This window comes from Myotis davidii, unplaced genomic scaffold (genome assembly GCF_000327345.1).
Source record: "Myotis davidii unplaced genomic scaffold, ASM32734v1 scaffold479, whole genome shotgun sequence".
Taxonomy (NCBI): Eukaryota; Metazoa; Chordata; class Mammalia; order Chiroptera; family Vespertilionidae; genus Myotis; species Myotis davidii.
The window spans coordinates 36,610-48,508 of NW_006289825.1; the positions used below are offsets into that span (position 1 = coordinate 36,610).

Below are 11,899 nucleotides of genomic sequence, written 5' to 3' on the forward strand. Positions count from 1 at the left end.
TCAGGCTTCTCCAAGACGCCGGCGCCGCAGGTACACAGCGCGGGTACGGGCCATCTCCTCCGGGTGGCTCTCGCAGAGCACCTCAATGGGCACAGCCCGCTGGGTGTCCCCGATCTCGGGTAGTGCTCTTTGAGCACGTCCCTGAGCCCTGCCAGGGCAGGCAGCCCATGGACTGTGGCCTAGCGCCTCCAGGTTGTCAGGGGCTCTGCTCCTGGCCCAGGTGTGTGCTGATCTCATGGGGCGCGCTGTGCCCTTCAGGCTTTTGTGCTCGCGGCGGGGATTGCGCTTCTTGGTCCCGGGTCCATGTACTCCTGGGCCAGGCCAGAGTCGATGATGCGGACGGCGTGCTGCGCTTGCTGCCCGCCTCCGCACCAGGAAGTCCTCCGGCTGCACGTCGCGGCAGATGACGCTCTTGGTGTGCACACACTCCATGCATGTGATCAGCTGGATGGCGATCATGAGCACAGTCTTGAGCGTGATGTGTGCTCACGCAGATCGAATAGGTCCTCCAGGCCGGCCCAGCAGATCGTGCATGGTGCTGTACTTCCTGCACGGGCCAGAGGGACCGGAGGGACACCCTCTGTGAGCCGAGCTGCGGGCGGAAGCTGTGTTCCAGGCACGGCTGCGGCGCCCACACCGGATGGACTCCAATCGGAGAGCTAAGTATTCATTTGTATAGAGATTCTTTCTGAGCCGAGCTCCCCAAAGTTGCCACAGCCTATCTTCTTCCCAACCCGGAAGTTGGGGCCCACCATCAGGACCCCCAACTGGTCCCCGTGTGCCGCCGCTGTGGCTGGTCCGGCCACCAGCTTTGCACATTCTCCCGCCCTCCTCTGACGCCCCTTCCCCTCCTGTCTTCTCAAAGTCCATCAGTTTGTTGTACCCTGGCCTCTCCACCGTGACTGCTGCTGGACAGACACCATGGCACCTGGCGGACTCCTGGCTGCTGAGATGTGGGTACTTGCAAGGGCCAGGCCACGGGACTCATCTCAATGGCCTCAAAGTCACACTCAGGGGAGGACACATTCTGCTGACAGGTCCCACCACCTCAGATCTCATGGCTCCCAGCTCCCAGCCTCTGCCATGGCCCAGTGGCCGAAAGACCGAGCTGGGTGGCCACTGCTTCCTCAGCAGCGCCACGTGGGCCCAGAGCCACCGCTCCCTCACTGCCGCCACATGTTGGGCACCGACTGCCCTGCTGCACGGCTTGTGGCTCATAGTGTTGCCATGGCCCTCACTTACACACCAGTGTTGCCGGCAACTGCCGCCACTGCTGGGCGTGCGTGGACCCAAAATATCGTTGATTTTTAAATCTTTTATTTCCGAAATATATGGAAAACTAAAAGGCAGTCATTCTGCATCATAGTAACTAACCAATTAGTAACCTTCATTTCATGGTACTCCTAGGAGACAAAGATTCAAAGACAACAACACCCCAGAGATACTTTTGTCCATTGGGAAAGACATTAATGAAAGACTCTCCGGCAGTGTTAAAGGGACCTCACCTTCTTAGGTACCTAACCATGAATGGACATCTGCCCCTGTCTCTGACACTCGCCTTCATCTCAAGGATGAGAAGCCACCGACTACAGAGGAGGTTGACAGCCATCCCAAGACGTCAACAGGGCCTGTATGCTCACAAATTGATGCTGCTCAAACCTTGTTCTTATATCACCTAATTGTTATTGATCAAATGCATATAAAACGATTTTTATCCTGTTATTATCCTCAAAAAAAAATATCTCCCAGTGGTCACAGAAAAGTACAGAATAATAACTATTATTATTATTATTAGCTGCCCGCATGACTACTAAGTGCCCAGCACTGTTCTAATCACTTTACAAATAATAACCTCCTTTATTTTTCACCCAAACCTGTGAGGCAGGTACTATTATTACCTCATTCTCAGATAAGGAAACTGAGACACAGAGGAATCAAGGTAATGGCCCAAGGTCACACAGCAATGAAGTGATGGAACTGGATTTGAACCCAGGCTGGCCTGGACTCGGGTCAGGAGGAGAGTGGTGAGGAACCACGTCCCTAAGGACATGGCAAAATTAACCAAAAGGCATAGAGAAAAGGCACTGTAGGCAGAGGGAACAGTAGGAGCAAAGTTCCTGATACAGGAATAAGTTTGGCGAGTTGGAGAAATAGAGAGGAGTCCCATGGGGTTGGAGCTGAGGGAGGTGAGAACGTCAGTGGGAGATTACAGCAGAGGCTGCAATGTGCAGGGCCTCAGGGAGCCACTAAAGGTTCTAGACTAAGCGTGTCAAACTCATGGACCATGGAGGACCTATTCGATCTGCGTGACCACACATCACACTCAAGACTGTGCTCATGATCGCCATCCAGCTGATCACATGCATGGAGTGTGTGCACACCAAGAGCGTCATCTGCCGCGACGTGCAGCCGGAGGACTTCCTTGTGGGGCGGCCGGGCAGCAAGCGCAGGATGCCGTCGGCATCATCAACTCTGGCCTGGCCCAGGAGTACATGGACCCCGGGACCAAGAAGCGCAATCCCTGCCGGGAGCACAATGAATATTTTGCGGCTCAGGCAATACAACAGTATGTAAGAAACGTTTTAATAAAAATTTTGTAACTTAATTTTTACAGTATCCTGTTATACACAATAATATGTTTAGCCCATAAGGCAGTGAAAAGTGGGGAGGTAGACAATGGGGAAGGAGTAATGGGAGCAGTGCAGATGGATGAGAAAGAACTCCACAACAAAGAAATGCAAATGTCCCATACAGAGGAAGTCACTTCTGTAACTACATTGGTGAGCTAACCTGGAGGTTACAGTCTCTCATTACAAGTTCCCTTATTTTGAGAACTGAAAGCACCTTTTAGGGTCAAAACCTTTTAAGGTTTAAACTGAAAATACCCAACCACTCATCAGAAAACATGCGTGGAAAATGGAGAGGGGGAAAATACCCACAATATTTGGCAGATATGAATTCTATTTCTCTTCCTCCTGGACCTGGACTTGACCATGTGCCTTGTTGTGGCCAATGAAACACGAGCAAAACGACACACGTGGAAGCTTGAGAAGGGCTTGCACAGTGAGCCCTGCCCTCTCTGCTTCTCCTGGCAACTCTGAAACCACCGAAGGAATGAGTTTGAGCTGCCCTGCAGGAGGGCCACGTGGAGGAGACCAAGGCACCCCCACCAATAGCCTGCAACTGACAAACGTGTGTAAAGCTCTCCAAGATCATCCAGCCCAGCCAACCCACCAGCTAACTGCAATCCCATGAGTGACCCCAAACAAGACCAATGGAAGAACCACCAAGCTGAACTCAGCCCAAATGGCCAACCAACAGAATCAAGTGTTAATAAATGACCATTGTTTTAAGCCACTAAGATTTTAGGGTACTTTGTTACACAGCCAAGGCTAACTGATAGAATTTTCAAATATACTCTCTTTGGAAGAAGAAACCCACGCTCATAAAAGAGCAGCCACTAATTCCCTAATGATAACACAAAGACATTGGTGTGGACACCATGTTTCAGGGCCATGAATTTGACTTTATTCACCACAGAGCCAGTAGGTGGCAGGAATTCTTTGTCTGGTTCAGGCTGCCACTTAAGTTAGAAGTTCAGGCTAAGGAATCAACTATTATTATTGTCTTGCTTTTGTAGATGAGGGAACTGAGGCACAGGGAGATGACAACTTTCTGTAAGAATCAGCATCCAGTTCTGACTCTACAGTTCATTGCAGCATTGGACTGACACCCAGCTCTGTCACTGATTATATGTGTGACCCTGAGCAAGGTGCTCTGCCCTGATGACTGTTTTCTCTCATGTAAAATGAGAGAAATGAACTAAAGTCAGAGGCTTTTAACCTAGGTTGGACCACCACAAAAAATACTCCGGGTAAGTATATTTGGGGTGGAAGGGGAAGGCAGTGGGTCAGAGGTGGTCTTTAGATTGGATTAGAATTCCCAATGAGTTTGTGAGCCAGGAAAGGTTAAGAAATACCAGACAATGTGCTTTCAAAGGTTCATGCCAAGGGTCAAGTTTCTAGTCAAGTTTACACCAAATGCTACAATTACAATTGTGGGGAAAACCAAGTGCGCCTTACAGAGAACAGTCCTGAGTACAATTCAGTCTATATGACAGCAGCTCTGACCTGTGGTCAAAGTTAAGCATGACCTTGGTCTTCATTGTAGGCTTGCATAGAATAAATCTTTCTAACACATCCTGCACTCTTGTCTTGGAACTAGACAGTACTGGACTGTCCCCCCATGTCCTGCCCTGCCCAGGGCACAAAGTTCTTTTGCTACAGCTTCGATCTCTAAGTCCCGACTATCCACACCCTGAGAAAGCAGTTAGTTACTGCCTGAAAACAGGCACTGCCAAGAGAATGGACAACAGATTTCTGTCTGAAGCAGCCCTTGCCTAATTTTCCGGGAGTCTGGCTCTTTGCAGCTGTAACTAGTCTCTTGATGTTTCCCCGGAATGGGTGGCTGATCTGCTCACTGCCAGCCTCGCTCTCAGTTCTGTGCCAGCACCCATCTCCTCCGGCCGTGACATCCCACAGCCAACTCTGCTCCTCCTACCTGCCTCCACATCAAAAGCATTGGCAGCTGTTCATAGCCAATGACCTTGAGCATCCTAAGTGACAGTCCATCCTAAATGACAGCCCAGTTAACTCTAAGCAGGTCATAAACTTTGTCAGGTTGTGCAAGAAGTGTGCAAACTTTGCTTTTGGGCGCTGGAATGTTTGTCAAGCAACAGCTTACAGAAGCTCAACCCATGTTAAAACCATCAGAATGGCAGGGTGTTAGGAGAGCGCCCACATCTTGTGGGCGACCTGTGGGCAATCGGGTAGTGTGCCAAGATCGCATGTGGTGGTTGGGGGAAATGAAGGGTTGGCCCAGGAAGGTGGGTGAGAGCGAGGGTTCAGTGGGCAGGAACTCAGGCCAAGAAACAACATGAGAACACAGGCCCTGGGAACACAGGCTTCTCAGGAAAGACCCTGGGCTTCCTGCGGTTGTGGGAGAGAGGCAGGCGCCAAAATTCTGAGGCCCGAGTGACCCCAGCTGACATCTGGATAACATCTGTTACACAAAAGGGCCTGTCCCAGCAAGAAAGCAGTAACCTCAACAGAGCTTTCAAACACCCAGCAGGGAGTTTTTTTAGAGAGATTTTTTTCACAACAACAAGCCACCCAGCTCAGCTATGGCTCAGACAAACCCCAAGATACACATGGCCACCACACTTAATCATAACCTAATATTCAATGCCATGTTTAATATGCTCCAGTCACTACATTGTGAATTTACACAGTTATTCATCTAATTCTCATAACAACTCCTTAGGGCAAATACCATTATCATCCACACAGCAGCCAGAGGAAGTTGCTCTAATACCCTCCCAGGGTAAACCCTAACCCTCCCCCTACCAGGCCCACAAGGCCCTGCACACCTGTCCCCCTACCCTCTCCCTGCCCTCGTGTCCTCCCTCTCTCCCTTGCTCACTCTGTTGCAGTCACATGGGCCTCTGGCCTCCTCACTGGACCTTTGCACGTGCTCTTCCTCTACCATGGAGGCTCTTACCCCTGAAGCACTGCACAGCTCACTCCACGCCTTCTTCTAGTCTTTATCCAAATGCCGACTTTTGAGGAAGCCTTCCCAATCTAAAATGGCGACCCCCTCCCCACATGCACACACATTAAACTTACCACCATTTGACATGCTGTATACGTTATTTCCTCATCTTTAGTGTCAGCCTCGCTCACCAGAGCAAGGATTTGTGTCTGGCTGGTTCATTGCTGTGACTCTCAGTGTCTAGAACAGTGCCTAGTACACAGTAGATGCTCAGTAAATATTTGCAGAATGAATGAATCCACAACTAAAGAAGAGGCAGGGGCAAGTTGGGCAAAAGGACAAGGCCCACAGTCCTTAACTGGCAGGAGCCAGATTCCAACCCAGGCAGCCCAACTTCACAGGCTTCCTAAGCGCTGAGCTCCGTTCCCCTAGCACCTCCTTCTGCACACTCACAAAAGCACACAACAGCCCTAACTGGTTTGGCTCAGTGGATAGAGCATTGGCCTTCGGACTGAAGGGTCCCGGGTTCGATTCCGGTCAAGGGCATGTACCTTGGTTGCGGGCACATCCCCAGTGGGAGGTGTGCAGGAGACAGCTGATCGATGTTTCTCTCTCATCAGTGTTTCTAACTCTCTATCTCTCTCCCTTCCTCTCTGTAAAAATCAATAAAATATATATATTTTTTTAAAGGCACACAATAGCTAACACACATTCTCATAAACACATAGGAGTCTCCATGTGGACTGACACAGGCACACCCCTCACACAGGCCCATCTTTGCACCAAGGCTCCTGGTTCCAAGCCATCACCTCCTCAAGGACCCAGGCCCAACACCCCAGGCAGGAACCAGCCCTTGGTTTGCATTCTGTGGTAACTTGCATTCTGCTTCCCGGGGCAGTCAGGCTGCTATGGCACCAGGACATCTGCTAGTAGTCCACACAACTATTGGCCACCCACCTGGGGTCCAGGCTGGTGATGGCCAGGCCCAGTGCTTAGCACTGGGAAGGGAAGGCTCGGGACAGTTGCTGCTGTGACCAAGGGCACAGTCACACAAACCCTCTTGTCCTTCCTGGGCCCTCTCAATGGCCGGCATCTCCATAGCACCCCCAACCAGGCGCTCCTGGGGAGCGTGGTGCAGGCTGCTGAGGACAGTCCCCACCGTCTCTGTGACCCTTCCCCACACTGCCCGGCCTGCACCCCAGCCTGCACCCCATCCCCCACCCCGCCCCGCGCTCCTCCAGCTTCCAGATCTGATGCAGGTAGCCACGCTCCTTAGCACAGCACAGGCTGCAGAAGAACAGATTTCCCGCACCACCCTCCCCACCGTCTTTACTTCACATCCTCTCCTTGGAGCCCCCCTGCTCTCAGGCTCTTTCCACAGCCCACTTTCCCTGTCCCTCCTGACCCCCGACTGCACCAGGGCGGGTGCACAATCAGGGACAAGACAGGGCTCAGGAAGTGGAACCTGAACTTCACTTTGGAGACCACGCGCGCCCTAGGCCTCTTCCCAGGCCCCGCCCTCCTCCAAGAAAGACAGGCCATACCCACTATGCCCGAGGCCCTCACCACCCCTCCCCGGCCTTGGTGTTCTGGCCCCGCCCCTTCACCTCCAGCTTCCAAGTGTGTGGTGCCGGCAGGCGAAGACCCCCAAGTGCCCCAGCCATCATGGTCCTTCCAGTCCCCCTGAGTGTCTTCTGTCCCTCAGCCACTTCCCGATTCTCCGAAGCCCTGCCCCAGCCGAGCTCCTGCGTTCTCCCCGGCGGCTTCCACCTGTAGAGCACGCCTTGAACCCACCCACCTATCGTTTGCAGGACCTGCAGGCACCCAGCATGTGCTGAAAGCCGCTGTGCTCGATGGGGAAGAGTGGTAGTGCAGGTCGTGCCCTCGCGAGAGCACCTCCAGCCCCAGCACAGGGCCTGGCGCAGCGCGAAGGGTGCACAGGTCTTGCCCACCAACTCAGGTGCTCTGGGGCCTCTCGCATGAGATGCTGGCCAGGAAGAAGGGTGCGGGTCCCGCATCCCCGCGACCTTCCTGAACCTCAAAGGAACCTGCAGGGTAAGAGGAATAGGAAAGCCAATAGGATTTGGAGTTGAGCACCAGCCTGCTGGGCCCAGATATGGGACCCCCAAACCCACCTCTGGCCTTGCATGGAAGCACGGACACCTGCTTGGTCACCGGGCCTCAGCGCCTAGGACCATGCGTTCCTTGCACAGGCACCTGTTGACTTCTTATTGTATTTTAGCGCTGGTGTTGGGGATACAGGGTGAGGCCATCATAATCCCTGCCCTCTTAAAGCTAACACTCCAGGAGGAAGAAGGGAGTGTGATAAACAAGGAGCCAAAATTAATAACAGATTGAGGTAAGTGCTGTACAGGAAACAAGCAGAGAATAGTGAAAGATGGGCATCTTTAGCTGGGATGGTCACCTTCTCTGAGGAGGTAGCATCTGAGCTCAGATCTGAAAGACGGTGCAGACTGCAACTCGAAATTCCAGGGAAGCTCACACCAGGCAAGGGCCACTGCAAGTGCACAGGCCCTGAGGCTGGAACAAGCTTGCCCATAAGAGGGACTTACTCCACAGCCTTCCCTCCTTCCTCTCCAATGACTCTTCCCCCTCAGCCTTAGAATTTCTCCTCCATCATCCTGAAAATCCCTACCTTGCCTGGCCCCCACCATGGACAAGTTTCCAGAAAGCATAAGCTAACCTGAAAATCTATCAACAGGATGTGAGAATGAGATGCATGATTGAGGATTGGAATGGAAACAAGTCCACATCTATTTGTAGAGGAAAAATAGGACATTTGTATTATCCTTTCTGAGGGTGCGTTATTAAAGTTACTTTGATCTCTAAATAGATATGTAGCAAGACAGATAACTTCAAACTATACACTTCACTTCCTGGGATAATGGTAATCTATACTAATAAAAGGGTAATATGCTAATTAGACTGGACATCTTCCAGACATCCTTCCAGACAAAGCTACGATGGCAGGGGCCAAGGCAGAGGCAGTTAGGGGCCAGCAGTCCCGGATTACGATGGGATGTCCAACTGCCGGTAGTGGGATCAGGCCTAAACCAGCAGTTGGACATCCGTGAGGGGTGCCGGATTGGAGAGGGTGCAGGCCGGGCTGAGGGCCCCCCCCCCATGCACGAATTTTGTGCACCTCTAGTCCTACCCTATATAATAAAAGGCTAATATGTAATTAAACCGAATGGTGGAACAACCAGTCCCTATGACATGCACGGACCACCAGGGGGCAGACGCTCAATGCAGGAGCTGCCCCCTGGTGGTCAGTGCGCTCCCACAGGGGGAGTGCCACTCAGCCAGAAGCCGGGCTCACGGCTGGCAAGCGCAGTGGTGGTAGCCGGAGCCTCTCCTGCCTCCGCGGCAGTGCTAAGGATGAAGGATGTCCGACTGACGGCTTAGACCCACTCCCCCACTAGTCGGGCACCCCTGAGGGCTCCTGGACTGCGAGCGGACACCAGCCAGGCTAAGGGATCCCCCAAGTGTACGAATGTCATACCAACTCCAGATTATAATGTGTATGCTTAAGTGTTTAGGGGGGATGGGTTCTGGTGATGCACCCAAAAAATAACATGGATTGATGGAGAGGGGAGGGAGAGTGGGAGCGAGGGGCAGGAGGGGTGGAAGGGATGGACAGTTAGGTGATAAAGTGAATATAGTAACATGTTTATTGTAGAATCTAAGTGTGGGCAGGCCAGTGTACAATTCTTTCCATTTTTCTGTATATTTGAAAGGTTTTATAATGGAGAAAATTTGCCTCCCCACAGCAGCTACCAGTTGTTTTTCTATTAAAGTGAAACTAGCAAGATTTGTATTGGGGAAGTTCGGCAAGTATTAGAAGAGTGTGAGTATTTTCAGATTGAGGTGGGCTGCTGGTCCCCTAGATGATGGGAAACATTCAGGGATGGAGCTGGGGCTGAGGATAATTTACAGGAGTGGGAATTAGGTGAGACCGGGGGTCAGGGTGACCAAAGGGGAAGCCAGAATCTTCATTCTAACCCAGGGGTGGGCAAACTTTTTGACTCGAGGGCCACAATGGGTTCTTAAACTGGACCAGAGGGCCGGAACAAAAGCATGGATGGAGTGTTTGTGTGAACTAATATAAATTCAAAGTAAACATAATTACATAAAAGGGTACGGTCTTTTTTTTTTTTTTTTAGTTTTATTCATTTGAAATGACCCGGATCCGGCCCGCGGGCCGTAGTTTGCCCACAGCTGTTCTAACCAGATTAAAAAATGGGCAAAGGATCTAAATAGACATTTCTCCAAAGAAGATGTACAAACAGCCAGTTGAACTGATGTTCAACATAACTAGCCATTAGGGAAATGAAAATTGAAACCACAATGAGACATCATTTCATGCACAGTATGATGGTCAGAATCAAAAAGTCAGATGATAATAAGTGTTGGAGAGGATGTGGAGAAATTAGAACCCTCCCACACTGCTGATGGGAATGTAAAATGGTACAGTCACCATTGAAAACAGCTTGGCAATTCTTCAAAATGTTAAACATAGAGTTTCCACATGAATTGGAAATTCCATTAATTGATATATACTAAAAAAATTTAAAACATGTATTAAAACAAATACCTGAAAAAAGACAATAGAGAGGAGGAACCAAGATGGCGGTGTAGGTAAACGCAGGTACTCACCACCTCCCACAACATCAAAATTGAAACTAAAATACAGAACAGCCATCATTCAGAACCACCTGAAATCTGGCTAACTTCTCTACAACGAGAGAAGTAAGAATAAGGCAAATTGAGACTGGTAGAAGGGGTAGAGGTGTGGAATAGGCTGCGTAGGCCTCCTGTGAAAAGCAAGGGGTCTCAACCCCACCCCAGACTACTCAGCACTGAATTCCAGTGCTGGGAAGAGAAGTCCCTGTAACTTTAGGCTGTAAAAACCAGCGAGGATTGTGGCTGAGTGACACAGAGATCTGCCAGAGTCCCAGCAGTTCCTCTTAAAGGGCCAGCACACAGACTTACTCGGATGTGTTCCCTCTGAGATCCAGCTTGGGAGGATACAGGAACATACCAGGAGGAACTAGATTGTCTGGCATCTGGGCAAGAACTCAGGGGTGGCTTTCTCCCAGACAAGAGTGCTGGCAGAGGTCATTGTTCCTGTGCCGAAATCCTCCCAGCTTACTGGCAGGCTGGTTCAACCTGGTTCAGGCTGTTCGCTCCATCTTGGTGAGTCCCTGAGACCCCACCCAATTTGCAGCCCCACCCAAGCTGTTTGCAGTGACTTTTCCATATGAATGGCCTGTCCTGGCTCAGGCTTCAGACTTTCCTAAAATCTCTCAAATAAGCAGCAGCTGGCATCAGCATGCCCCATTCCTCTCAATAAGAGGTACCAGGCCCGGCACTAGCCGCAGCCTGCCTTGTTTCACAGCTGGCCTCTCCTGAACACTTCTAAACCCAAAACAAGTAACAGCCATCTGCAGCTTGCTCTGTAGCTCCTGATGGGTGATCCCAGACAGGGCACAGGCAGTGGCTGACTTTACACCTCCAGGGGACCCCCAGAGCTAATGTAGCCAGTGGACAGCTTCAGGCCATGCCAGACTACAGCCCTACACATCCAAGAGGAACACACTAAAGAGGCAGCCTCAATGAGCACCAAAGCCCCACTGAAGCAAGTCCTACTCCACAGGGATGTCTCCTGCATAGCAGCTCTTCCACTGTAGTTGCAGCTGGTCCTTATCACCAATTGGCCTGGGATCAATTCCTCCTCATGATGCCAACAGCAATCAAGGCTCAACTACAAAAAGACTGTGCATACACCCACACAAGGGCACACCTAGAGTGCCCAGATCAGGTGACTGGGGAGGCTGAGCCACTGTGCCCTACAGGATACATACTATACAAGGCCACTCTACTAATTCCAGGAGACATAGCAGCTCTACCTAATACATAGAAACAAACACAGGGAAGCAGCCAAAATGTGGCAATAAAGAAACATGTCATAAATGAAATAACAGAAGAAATCTCCAGAAAAAGAACCAAATGAAATGGAAGCAAACAAACTACTGGATACAGAGTTGTAAATAATAGTTATAAGGATACACAAGGATTTTAATGAGATCTTCAAGGGACTTAGTGAGAATTTTAAGGATCTTAGTGAGAATTTCAAGGAAATTAGTGAGAACATCAAAGACATGAAAAAAGACCAGTCAGAAATACAGGATACACTAGCTCAAATGAATGATAATTTATAGGGAGTCAACAGTAGATGAGAGGATGCTGAGAATCAAATCAGCAATTTGGAATATGAGGAAGCAAAAAACACTCAATCAGAACAGCAAAAAGAAAAAAGAACCCAAAA

The 11,899-nt window shown here is 50.5% G+C and overlaps 1 pseudogene; it reads right to left on the bottom strand.

Moving 5' to 3' along the window:
- On the bottom strand, nt 1-870 carry LOC102769102 (annotated as a pseudogene).
- Between the last annotated feature and the right edge of the window lie 11,029 nt (nt 871-11,899).